We start from the raw sequence: 12825 nt of genomic DNA on the forward strand, positions 1-12825 counted from the left end.
AAATTGTGATGTCGTTTCTTGATTGCTGAATTCCAAGTTTATTAATTGAGTTTCCTGAAATGTTTGAATTTTCAAGAATGTTCCTTCAAAAACTGACGTCATGCATAAAAAAATCTTGCTTGTTGCAGATACTGGAGCTTAGTTTTTGTTTTAAATGTTCATCAGATTGGTGCAGTGGTTGCTACTAAAAACCATTTCTCTATTCTAAAGTATTAAGATAGGAGCAGGAGCTTGATGTGGGCGGGTTGGGGTAACATACTTCAAGAAAAACGTGTCGTACACGTTCTTCTTTTCGTTCTCGTCTCTTTAGCGTTGTTTTTCTTGAAGTACTGGGATAGGAGTTCCCGAGCTAAACAGTTATCCTAATGGAAGAAAAAAAAAATGAAAAAAAAAGTCAAAGGACAACGTATGGGAAAAAATGTTACTCGTTGATATTTTTTATCCTATTAGACTCCTCAAGACTAGCTGAAATTTCTCTCTAGAGCCTTTCAGTGGTGCAGCCTTTCGTGTCCTCGCGTTCAGCTTGCGGACGTAGATGGCGTAGTACTTATCAATCTAGTACCTCCGCAATCGCATAGGTGTAACGCAGGCGAAGTGATGGTAAGCGTTCTGCAAGCGTCTGCCTAAGCAACCGAATCGTTTCCAAATCCAAACGGTTGCAAACAAAAGACAACTTGGGGAGAACCCTCTGCGCAGCAAGTGGTGCCAAATAACACTTGATGATCGCCAATGCGATAACCGCCCGCTTATCAGGCGGTTCCTCCCGGTCGCCGCAAGTTGTACGGGTGACTGCTCCGACAATTTTCTTGTCTTTCTTTTTCTTGTCTATACGTGAGTGCGTGCGTAAATAATAGATCGCGAAGAGGGAGGGGGAGTTCTTTCTTTACAGCTGTCAGTACCGTCGCTTCGCAGCCCGTCGACTTTATTTTAAGTGGCTTCCCGCCAGTTGGCGCACCTCTTACGAATGCACCGTTTCGCAATGCAGCAGTTCCCGAGAGGCCGAGAGGAAATTGCACGCGTAAAACGCCCCAGTCGAGGTCGCCTCCCATTGTTAAAAATAAAACCGCGCTTTATTGTATTGCAGAGCACGTCACCGGCTCTTCAAGTGGCTCGAAAGAAAAAAAAAAGAACTAACACAGGAGATAAGACAACATACCCACTGCCGCAACGCAGTAGCTAGGAGACAATGGTGTTGCTATGTCGAGTGCAAAGCCGTGTGTTCGTGTCCACCTATGCCTACGATGGGAGATGAAATTAAACAACACGCGCCTTGGTGCATCTTGGTGGACGGTAAAAAAACCCCGCGTAGTCGTATATTTCATTTTCACATGAAGTAATCCCTCGTAGCTTATCTGTAGATTTTATGGTATGTAAGTGAGTCGCTTATTACCTTTATCAAAGCATGTGTAGAGCTATCGTTCAGTAAACAACTACCTCAGAATCCGCACGTTATCTAACGAAATCTTGTCATTTTTTGAAGAACAAATAAGACAAAAGAAGTACCGGCAATGACAGAGGGAATTTTATTTGTAGGAAATGCGGGTTAGCTTGCGGTTTGCATATGCCAAATATTGCCCTTCGAGTAGGAAAACAAATATCCATCTAGTTGTGGCTTTTCTCAAAGCGAATCTTTCTTTGCCTACTTTCGCGTGTTTCGCGTGGCTGTCTGGCCATTGGGTCAGTCGGTTGTCGCCGGATAGATTTGTGTGTATATATATGTCCAAAGTATATATGACCAAGTATGACAACCTCTGTATTGCGTTAGAAAAGAAAAACTTTCTAGGTAAAACCTCACCGTATAATCTCGTTTCACAGGCCAACCTGGTATTGGAATGGTGACTCATGTTCAACATCTTCTTGAACTACTTTATTTTAATTGATTTAACCACTCAGTGTTTGCCACTGAGTGGCAAACATCCACTCGGTTCCACTCACTGTTTGCCACTGAGTGGCAAACACTGAGTGGATCCCGAAGTGACTGAAAGGATCCCGAAATGTTTCTTGATACGAGTCGCACTTTTTCTTTGGGAGCGTAACTCAGCTTTCGGTATGTATGTATGTATGTATGTATGTATGTATGTATGTATGTATGTATGTATGTATGTATGTATGTATGTATGTATGTATGTATGTATGTATGTATGTATGTATGTATGTATGTATGTATGTATGTATGTATGTATGTATGTATGTATGTATGTATGTATGTATGTATGTATGTATGTATGTATGTATGTATGTATGTATGTATGTATGTATGTATGTATGTATGTATGTACGAACGTACGTGCCTGACCTCTTTCACGCTAACGTCCGTCACTGGTCACTATGGCCAATTGGGTAGAGCAACGCGCTGCTGGGCTGAGGCAACGAGGCTCAAAACCAACCGGTTAACCAATTCGGTTCACAGGGTATGTGCCAACTCTTGAATGAACCTCTTTTCCGCCGACTTGGGTCACTGGCTGTGTGCTTCTCCTCGACGAACCTCTGTGACACCAACTTGGTCAGGTCACTGGGTGTGGGACGGTGGGTACATGCCATTCTTCAATGGACACGCTCCACGCCAACTTGGGCCACAGGAAATGTCAGGTGTGGGTATGTGCCGCTATTCAATAAACCCTTTTGACGTCAACTTGGGTCACTGGTTACGTGACACCGGGTGTGTGCCGCTCTGCAATGAAGTGCTTTGATTCGAACTTGAGTCACTGGGAACTTGAGAACTTGGGTCAACTGGGTACCTATGATAGTGTGCCGCTCTTCAATGAACATATTTCATGCCAACTTGGGTCACAGCGTGTGTGCCATTGGGTTATGTGCTTCTAGTAAAAAAAAAAAAAAACTCATTTTGACGCCAACTTTAGTCACTGCGTGTGTGGCACTGGGTATGCGCTACTTTTCATAATAATAATCGCACAAAATATATCATCACCAAAACACACCCTTCATAAGAGACATTACTAATTGCATTAAGGTAGCCAGTTATCTGAAAGGATGGATGCGCCGCCAATTAAAGAAAAAAAGAAAGAAAGAAGCGCAAGATGAATGGGTGCTCATATCACCGTTACCACTGGTTCCTCCTGACGCCCCTCGGTACTTTCAGTGTGAAACGGCACGTTCTCGCTCACATCGTCCTGGGCCCCACAGTCACCCCTCAATGTCTTGCTTTCAGAAGTAACTGGCCAAGGTTTCCGAAACCATTAGGGCATTTTCTTGTTTTGTTTCCTCTTGCTTTTTTCTGTATCAGGTCCCCACTAGAATATCTCTTCGCCACTGAAGCAAAACCTAGAACGGGGACGCGAAATGCAGAATCACTTCACAGCGCCGCCTTCCTTCTCTCGTCCCCTCCACTTCCTCTTCTTGCATCGACGACGGCGGAGTGTAACCGCTTCTGGTCGAAGGTTCTTGTGAGGCCTCGTGTTTCAATAATCTTTCTTTAAAGCGAAGCTTTCTTTACCTCTTCCTTCGACTTTCCCACTGCTGCTGCTGTTGTTGCTACTGTTGCTGCTGTTGTTGTCTGGCACACTGTGTCCGAGGGTGGGGCGTGTGCATGCATGACAGGAGCGAGACACAGAGGAAATAGGACGCGAGAAACTCGTTTGGACTTGTGAGCCACGTCGAATGTGCACAATGCCTTTTGGAGCTCCCTGAGCGTCGCCATTTTAGCCTCTTGACAGCTGTAATTATCCGTGACCGCCAGCAAAAGCATGGCAGAAATCGCAGCGCTTATTTTATACTTGCGTGCAAGTCCAGAGGGAAGCTAGATAGAATGGTAGAGAGGAGGCAGAGAATGAGTGTAATCGACGCAGTAGCGAAACAAGTGAATAACAGCCTTGACAGTTTTCGCTCGCAGTTCCCAGACATGGGGGAGGGGGTGGTTGGGAGAAGGTGACGGAAGAAGGGAAGGAAACGCTGCTACTGTAGACATGACAGTGGTTGCGGGCAAACGGGATAAATTTAAATTCAAGGTACGGTACGATGTGTTTCTGCTGTTTCTGAAAGATAAACACCATGCAAATTTGTCAAGTGGACAACTTACGCAGGCCGTGCGGAAGCAGAGCCGCATTAAAGCGCACCGTAGGGTCTAGGTGGCACAAACGAAGCGGTCGCACGTCAAATCAACTTCTGTGCCCGCTTCGGTAGCTTTGCGGCTATGGCAGTGCTCGGAGTCGCGCGTTTAATCCCGACCGCGGCAGCCGCATTTCTACAGAGGCGTAAGAAAAAAAAGCGCTCGTGCACTTAGGTTTAGGGAGACGTTAAAGAACACCACGGTGTCAAAATTAATCCGGAGTCCGCCACTACAGCCTGCCTCATGATCCGATTGCGGTTTGGACACGTACAGCCTCATAATTCAATTAATGTTTAACACTTTTGCCACGATGCGATGTGCCATGTGAGACATTGAATATGCTCAACCTTCTCAGAGGTTACGAAGTACGGCGCACAACAACACCTCAAGCAAACACCTTTCCTGTGTTTTGTGTCTACTACACAGACAAACAGCAATGGCGCACGCAAGGTAACGTTTAACACCAACTCACCGCTCTCGTGTCGGACTAAACGTTGAAGAAATTAAACATTCACCGTCAACATCACCGCTAATTATCGTCAATCAAAGCAAACAAGACAGAAAGGTTCGCTTGCATCGATTCCCACAGTGCGTGGGATCCGCATATTATTTTTTCTGACGCGCTCCCCCCAGGTGATGAGGAGCTCTGCAAAAAGCGTGCGACCAGCAACGACGATGCCAAGTCTGCGTTCCCCATCTCATTAGGGCGAGGCAATAGTGTACTTGCCAGCGTTTCCAAATGAAACACACCACGAAAAAAAAAAACAGTTTTAGTATAACCACGCTAAAGCAAGTCAGCTTTCCTCTTTGCCAACATAGCTCAAGACCGCCTTCGTTTACTTCTCTTTGCCTTTCATTTATAGCTCACCCGAGGAACAGGGCGAAAAAAGTGTCGTCCCACTTGCGATTTTCTAACGCACTGAAACAGAACGTAGAAAGAGCGGCACTCTTCGATGCCCTTTCGGGTGGTCGCTACAAAATGAAAACAAGAAAGAACTCAAGGGGTGGCTGCCTAAAATGTAGGAAGCTTCGCGAGGCTCCGTGTATGTGGTATAGTGTCGTAAACCGCCGGACTTTTGACAAACAGGACCTTACCGCGACTTACCTCGGCGATGTCTTAGGCGAAGCTTTCTTTAGCTCATTCTACGCATTTTGCGGTGGGTCGGTAAATAACTAGGCAGGTAAGCATATCGTGCCTCGTCACATTTCATACCTGTGTGATGAAAAGGAATGCAGCACCGACAGAGGAATCTAACCTGTGCGATTCGAGCGCCGCAGTTCATTGCTCTGACCAGTAGACCACCATCGCACGCGTGCACCTATCGCGCCACAGCTCACTAGAGTGCTTTGAGACGTTTGACGTGCACGCGACATGCCTGTTTCTCGTGTTCCGCCCTCATGACAGCGCGCGCTTCAAGACACTTCCACCCCCTCTGCGGTATCGGTCCACTTTCGCCAGCACTTTCCTAGTCGTAGCTAATGCTACACGTAGAATCAGTGCGACGCTGTTCTGCCTTCACGGTCGGCCCAGGTGTAACAGGTTTTTTGCACGTTTCATCCCCGGAGTGCAAATGCTGTCGTCGTTTCAGCATACTACACAACACGTGACGTAGCCGTAGATACGTACGAATGCATAACACGCAGTCGCTGATGAAGTCACAATCCGCGTTTCTCTCGCCTGCACCTCGCCCAGTGCATGTATCATGTAGAACGACATGTTGTAAGCTCGCGTAGAACGGCCGTAGTAGAAATCGTGCCGTCGGGCGCACACACGATTGTGGTCATCTTGCTGCTGTCGGCACATACACGCTCGCGTGGGACACGTAGCCGTTCGTCTTGTGCAAACGCGCAGTAACGTAGTAACCTGGTAACGCGTTGCGTAATCCCAAACGAGGCTGGGTAGCCAGCTGGTCAGCTGGCTACCCAGCTGCTACAAAACGCGCGGTGTTTGTGGTGTCTGTTTCCGTCTACATGTGCGCGGGTATGGAACGCCAACCTTTCTCGAACGTGAATTCCTGCCAACTAGCTAGCGCTACGTTCTGGGGTTCTGTGCTTCGCATAACATCGATTCCAACAATGCGTGGTATCTGCTTCCTTTTTTTTATTAAAAAAAAGCCATTTAGCATTGCTTTTCTTTTCTAGTGGTCGCGTTAAGTTGTTTTCGTTACATTAGATTACACTGCGTCACACTACAATACATGAATTGTTTGTTTTCTATTTTTTTCTTTTTTTGCGGCCACTCTGCAGAAATTGGTGCTGCCAAAAGGCTTACTAGCGCTAACGTGAGCGCAAGTGTAATGAATTAATAAATAATTTGTTTTCTGTGACCACAGTTATTTAGAGCCTCCAGGAATATAAGTAAAAAAAAACAATCAATAAAAAAGCGCAACATTGAAAATAAGAGTGCAAGTACAACAAGGCGCAAGGTGAATATCAAAGAAAAAGGAGAAAAAGTGCGGTTGAACAATCTGTCAAACTATGACACAACAACGCAAAGCGCGGAAAGGATAATGACAACGAGTTATGAAAAATATTGAGATCATGAAAATAAGCGTTATAAAGACTCAGTATTCTGTGGACAGCTGAGTGTTGGTGAAGGAACATGGAAAGGTCTATGTTCTCTAGTGATCTTGCGCGGAACACAAACCTGATACAATTGAGGAGTTTGGGGCAGGCGAGAATACCGTGAAGGAGTTTCAAAAGGAACAGATGGTCAATTCGATTACATTGGCAGCGAAGTAAGGACAATGACAATAATACAACAATGCTACAACAAGGTCGAGTGTCCGTGTTAGCAAAGCTGTGATGATATGTGCATAGAAACATTTTTTCTGGACCCGTTCTATAAGGTCACTGGTCTTTCTAGAAACGCCATTTCAGACGCCAGACGCGTATTCGAGTTGAGGAAGACAGATTGTTGTGTACGACTTGCGAGATGGTGTAGGAGAATTGAATTGCCTCGACAGTCTGCAAACAGAGCCATGAAAGCGCTTGACCCGCATCGCAACACGTTTATTGGGAGCAGAAAAGTGTAAGGTTGCATAAAAAATACACCGAGACCATTGAGCTTAGTCTTTACACAATGGTACAGAATCTACAGAATTAGAAAAATAAATGCTTGCTGTTTTGAGAGTGAAAGTCACGACTTTGGTCTTAGCATTATTCATGTTGAGGTTATTAGCTTTGTACCATACAGAAAAAGAAAACAGGTCAGACTGCAGGACGCGACTGCCGGCGTCGGCAGCATGAATTTCCTTGATTGATGTCATCGACATACAGAAGGAACGAAGAATTCCGAATAGAGGAAAGAACGTCACACACAAAAATGAAAAAAAAAGAGCAGTCCTAACATTGATCCTTGAGGGGTGCCCGCTAGTTGCCACGTAAAAAAAAAAAAAGACGTCTGGCCATTGACGTTAACATAACATGATCTATCGAGAAGATAAGTGGGCTAGAGATTGACAATTGATGGGTCACCAACAAAGTGCATAAGCTTGATCAGAAGCAGGGAGTGGCTGACTACATCAAAACCTTTGCTGTTGTCACAGTAAACGGTGTCAACTGGTCCCCTCTGAAATACCGGCGCGACGATCTGTGTCATGCAACTTGCGTGATTTGTGATAGTGGAGCGGCTGGTGAGAAATCCATGCTGATTCGGAATCAATGATTTCTTCACAGCAAAAGACAATATGTTGTGAGGAGCAAGCTCAAAAAATCTTGGGCGTGGTACAGAACAGAGAAATCGGGCGACACTTCGAGACGTCGGTTTTTCAGCCGGATTTAGATGCAGGCAAATCACGAACAGATTTTCACACGTGAGGGAAAGTGGATGTATTCAAAGCATTATTAAATATTCATGTCAATACTTGGGAAAATATACTGCCGCATGATTTTAGAATTGCGGAGGGGATGCAACCAGGGTAGCAGGACAGGGAAGGCTTCAAGCGCTTAATGTATTCGCCGACGAGCTTTTCATCAAATGATAATGCACTAAATCCGGGAACCGTCATGTGCTGCTGACACCAGCGTTTAAACCTGAAACCTTGTATAAGGATGAGAAATTTGCAGCAAAACGTTCAGTGACTGCTTGGACTTCTACTCCACTAGAGTCGAGCCGCCGAAAACACTCTCCACGTTTTCTAGAGCGCTTGCGCATATACTTGCAAAATTCCGCTGGCTGGTCGGAGGCACTTTTTCTAATAATAATAATAATAATAATAATAATAATAATAATAATAATAATAATAATAATAATAATAATAATAATAATAATAATAATAATAATAATAATAATAATAATAATAATAATAATAATAATAATAATGCTTACGATGATTGAAAAAACGTTCACTAGAGGGAGAGATAGGTAGATAAATTAAATGCGAAAGGCAGGGAGGTTAACCGGTATGTAGATATCCAGTTTGCTACCCTGCACTGGAGAATGTGTAAGGGGAGACAGAAAGAGAAAGAAATGCTTGCCATATATTTATCAACATGTAAAACGTGTCGTCATGCTCACTGTCGTACTGCCATTTGCAAAGACAGAGGTGTACCCTTTTAAGACGCTCGATTTGTTGCGAGACTCCTCGCTACTCTTGCGAGAGCCCGTCTTCTGCAGCCCGGGCATCAAAGCTGAGCAGTTGCCTAGACCGTCAAACCTAGGCCTCGACCATTCGTAACCCAACGACGCGTAACTAAAGGAGTCCGAGCCTGTCGTCCATCTCCGGCGAGTGTTTACGTTGTCGGATGAGCAGGCATCCCACCAGTCCTTTATGACGCGCGCAGACGCACCAAGCGAAGCATTTCTGGCACGCCTCCTCGACCCATTTAGTTTCTCTTGCTGACATTCGCGAACGGGGCCTCCAGAAGCGCCGTTCGCCGAGCCCACAGTTTCGGGCGTTGATGTGTGCGAAAACAAACACGGCGGATGTTTTACTGCTAAGGTCGTACGCGGCGCTGAGTTCCGATAGTTGAGGGGGTGCTTTCACATCCGTTGCGGGTAGCCCGTTATCGGTGCACTTATAGCGCGGCGAATCACGCGGATACATTACGTCTACATCGCAATGCGCACGCGTAATCAGACGCAATAAAGCTGAGTTGAGGCATTTGGGCTCCCTATGATCAAACAATATAGCACCAGCAGGAACTCCTCATCATAACGTATCTGTTTGAGCCTGCTGATGGAGCCAGTGGAGCAGATGACGCAGCGCGTTAAGGGCAAGAAGAGCAAACAAAAAGCAAGTGATACTGTTCCTCGTTGTAACGCGTGTGTGTATAATTTTTTTTCCTTTCTAATGACCTTGGCCATAACGAGCTACGCAATCTGAAGCACATACGTTTCTCGTGTTGTGACGGTAAAGTGTCGTTTCGTAGTCATTCGCGAAGTTCACTGTAGCTGCGCGTAGCGTGCTTTAACTTTACGTATCTTCATAAAACGTTACGGAACGCCTCATAATGTCATTACGATGAACCGAGAAGGATGTGTGATCGCACACAGGTCAAGGTCCGAGCGGTTACTCATGTAATCGAGCCTGTACTGAACTTAGTGTCGACAGCGATGACAGTAGATCGGAGGGACGGGACGGTCGTCACCAAAGAACGTAGCATTGGCTTTACCACTGACACAGGTGTCACATGAACACTAATCGGAGTGGACGATCTCTATCTGGACAAGGTTACTGCGTTTAAACTGCTTTCGGCGTCGCGGCAAACTTCGTACCAAGTTGGGGTATTACACATCGACCAAGACTATCAAGCCACCACCTCCCTCAACCTAGGTGGCGAAGATCACCACATGTACGATGATAGCATATCAGCGCTAAAGGGGTTATGACAGGTTATGCCGTGCGCGAAATCCGCAGATTCGCTCTCGCATGATAAATCAATGCATTCGTCCTGCGTAACCGCCCTTCGGGAAAGGCACGTAGCCGCTGAGTCAAGAACTGCACTGACAATTTTGGCCGGTGGTTTCGTACTTTCGTCCTGCTAGGTGACCACGCAGAAGCCAGTTTTTAACAATGCGGGGTCTTGTACTGCCGTAGCTCAGATGTATCTAGATTTCCAGTTGCCGACGGGCAAGTATCCAAGCTCCCTCCGCTCTTCTTGAAGTGCTCCACAGTGGAGCTCGCGCTACTGTTGGCCATCTACGCGGCGGCTTCGGAACTTTCAACCCGGTTAAACAAATTCCAGAGCGACAGCGAAGGCCCGCATGCCACCCACATCCCTGCGAATTCAAGTGATGCGCGCTAGGGGAACTCACCTTGCTGGCTCGTAGCTCGCCGGTGGTTAACGCTATGCCCCTGGGCAAGGTGTCTGTGCTTAAGCGTCCTGCGGGAGGTGTGCTGCGTCTGTGCCCGCGCAAAGGAAGGCGAAGGGGAGGAACGGGGCCTGCGAGAAGGGGGTCCCCCTGGTGGTCGGGTGTGAAGACAGGACGGCGGCCAGGTCCCCCCTCTTCTTCATATAATGGGAACGTGACGTCTGCCCTCAGGAAGCCCAACGCCAGCCACCACCGGGCTCGGGGAGTCCCGCCCGAAAATAGACGCCGGCTGCTCGCTGGCGGGCGGTAAAAAGAGAAGCCGCGCAGCACCCCCCCCCCCCCCCCCCCCCCCTTTTGCTGTTGCACGCGTGGTTTTGTGAGGCTGGGTGCATCACTCGCCTGCCTCCTCTTGTTGTTTTTTTGGTGATTATTTGTTTGTGCGGCTCTTGCGCCATTGTACAGTGCTTGCCCCACCTCCATCGGCCAGCCTACGGTGTAACCACCTTCGCCACCGCTGCTGGCGGTGCCCTTACTCGCCAGCACTATAGGGCGCCGATGGTGTGACGAAGTACTGAGCACTCTTTGACCAGTTGTCATCTTTACTTCGCTCCTACGCGCAACGCGAACGCCTGCAAGGTGCACGAAAACGAGCCACTGCCCTCGCCTTTGCCGACGGGTCCCCAAGAGTGAGGTCGGCGACCAGGCGCTCCGTACGACTCTTTGACGCGGTGGACGTGTGACGCGCTGAACGTGAAAGCGACGTGACTTGGCCGTAAGGCCTAGTTTTTATTTCTTAGTCGGGCACGTGTTAGTTCGTGATGTCCCCGGCGACAACTTCGCAGAGATTGCGTAACTTGGCTGTGTTAAAGTCTAGCTTATGAAGAAAGCGAATATTGAGAACGTTTAAGGTTGACTGTTTTGATTGAGCTATAAAAGAATCAAAATGAGTCATCGCTAGCATACATGTGGTAAATGAAACTTAATGTGCATATCATAGAAGAGAAAAAGAACATTTTTGTTGTAATATTAGGTAGAAGCAACATACTCTTCGCTAGAGGCATTGTTTCTGATTTAATCTCACCGCATTGAAATTGGAAAGCTTAACTTCAACCTTACAACTACTCAATACAACTTTTTTTTCAATGATGATGATGAGGCAACATTTACTGGGCCCGAAATAAATCGGTGGTGCACGCAGGCACCAGACGGGGTGCTTCCCTGGTTACGGGACCCATATGTTCCCAGCAGCTCCTGTCCCATGTCCGTCAGTGCGAGCGGAATCACGTGCACATCTGTTTTGCATAAAATAAGGCGCACGAAGAACAAGCGCATGTAGCCATAATTATTCTTGTTATTCTTGTAGCTGGTTTTCCCTTAACGTATCTTAATGGTTATGTGGTGCTGTGCACTTACAAAGCAAGTAGGCATCAGCGTGTGTAGGACTCAAGAACTCGGCGTAGCATGTGTAAACCTCCTTTTTAAAAATGTGATAGAATTTTTCTTTCTTTACTCCCATCGAATTCGCTGGATATTACTCCATTGCCTCGAAGCAGGTGCTAGGGCCCCACAGGTGGAGCCCTAACACTCGTAAAGGCGCTCACTATGTGTCAGAGAAACTACATTGCTTAATGATGCTTCTTATATGATGTCTATGTTGATGATGCTGTCACAATGATGATGATAAATGATTATGATGATGCTAATAATAATGATCATTGTGATGGCGATACCCATGCTTTATGGTGATGCCTTATGCTTATGATGACGATGATGATGCGTGTTCGTCATACACCCTCGCATTGATTGACATCGACAGTCATTAATAGGCGAGTTCTATGTTTTTTTTTATTTCGTTGGTTCACTTCTTATGGTGTTTAGAAATGGTTGCACATGATGACTGGTCAAGGAAGAATCTGGGTGGGCGGGTTAGTGGGGCAGTGTAACTCTCGCGTCTTGTTTAAGTCAAGGAGCTAAGAATAGGTTTTATTCAACACGCCGGGTGGGCCACTCGCTCCAAAAAAGGCAAGCAGCTCCACAAAAAGCAAACAATAAATCTCGTGAGTGTGCTTGTTTACCACTTCTTCCTTTCTACGTTCTCTTCAATGAAAGATGTCATGTCACATTCAGATAAAGAGCACCATGATACTTGCGACGTACGCCACGAAACTTTGAACAAAGCAATCGAAATGAATTTCTCTGTAAAAGTGGCTCGACCCACTCGGATATGCCACCCTATGAACTTCGGCCAAGTTTAGAACAGCTACAGCGGTCACTGTTGAGCGGGCTTTCACTGCTGGCTAGCGAATCGGAGCGATGGGAAAGGGGCCCTTTGATGGGCTTTCGCTAGCCGCCCTGAACAAGTACAGAGGTCAGTGCGATGAATTGTTTCCAGAGGTTTAACTTTTCTTCAGGTGCAGATCTGGGCCGGTATTTTGCAGCGATGCCTTTTCCGATTCTATTCTTTTTCAGACTTTTCGCGCTTGGCCAATGGTCAGAGCGACGG

General features: G+C 46.6%; 1 protein-coding gene across 2 annotated transcripts in view; it reads right to left on the reverse strand.

The window, feature by feature from the left end:
* LOC135904691 (smoothelin-like) overlaps nucleotides 1–10521 on the reverse strand; it is a 53720-nt gene extending 43199 nt beyond the window's left edge. Inside the window, exon 1 of one of the 2 annotated variants that reach the window (XM_065435614.1) lies at nucleotides 10326–10521. The gene's annotated coding sequence lies outside the window, so the exon portion shown is untranslated. The remainder of the gene's footprint in view (nucleotides 1–10325) is intronic. The other variant, XM_065435615.1, reaches the window with a different exon arrangement.
* Nucleotides 10522–12825: the final 2304 nt, after the last annotated feature.

This window comes from Dermacentor albipictus, chromosome 2 (genome assembly GCF_038994185.2).
Source record: "Dermacentor albipictus isolate Rhodes 1998 colony chromosome 2, USDA_Dalb.pri_finalv2, whole genome shotgun sequence".
NCBI classification, from domain to species: Eukaryota; Metazoa; Arthropoda; class Arachnida; order Ixodida; family Ixodidae; genus Dermacentor; species Dermacentor albipictus.